Below are 809 nucleotides of genomic sequence, written 5' to 3'. Positions count from 1 at the left end.
GATTTATGGTGTGATTTGTAACCACAACCCTGTCTTAGTCTGTTTGGGCTGCTGTAACAAAACACATTAGATGAAATGTTTTCTAAACAAGGAACTTTATTTCTCACAGTTCTGGAGGCTGGAAGTCCAAGTTCCAGAACCAGCAGATTCAGTGTCTGATGAAATCCACTTCTTTGTTCACAGACAGCAGCACCTGCTTCCTGTAATCCCACATTGCAGGCAGAAGGGGAGAGGGAGCCTCTCGGGCCTCTTTATATAAAGACATTAATTCTATTCATAAGGGCTGTGCTCTCATGACCTAATCACTTTCTAAAGACCTGACCTCCTAATACTGTTACAGGTGGAAATGGTGTTCTTTCATGGAATCATGGAAAGGCATCACACAAGACTCATGTATGGGGGGAGTGAGGCATTTGTGGTAAGATTTATTCAGGGTTGAAATGGAAGGAGACCCATGATTCCTGTGTCTCAATTCTCTTCATCCCACCATGGAAAAAGTCCAGCCTCATCTTCACCAAGCCCAGCACAAAGGCCAGAGTCCAGAATCTGTGCCCTGGTTCAATCCGCATAAAGCCTAGTCCAGTCCAGGTGCTGTGTTGTTGAACCAGGGCACACTCAGAGCCCCTGCCACTGCTGGGTCCCTGAGGATCATTAGAGCTGCAAAGGAACAGTGGCAGAGTGTGTGTCCAAGTAGAAGAGGAGGAAAGCACTGTTGTTCACTTGGAGTATAAGCTTTTACTTTTCAATTACATTTTTTATTGATTGATTGATTTCAGAGAGAGAGAGAAGAAGAGAATGAGAGAGAGAAA

The sequence above is a fragment of the Saccopteryx bilineata genome, chromosome 4 (genome assembly GCF_036850765.1).
Source record: "Saccopteryx bilineata isolate mSacBil1 chromosome 4, mSacBil1_pri_phased_curated, whole genome shotgun sequence".
In the NCBI taxonomy this organism is placed as follows: domain Eukaryota; kingdom Metazoa; phylum Chordata; class Mammalia; order Chiroptera; family Emballonuridae; genus Saccopteryx; species Saccopteryx bilineata.
The sequence above is the reverse complement of the archived record's forward strand: the minus strand, read 5'-3'. Positions refer to the sequence as shown.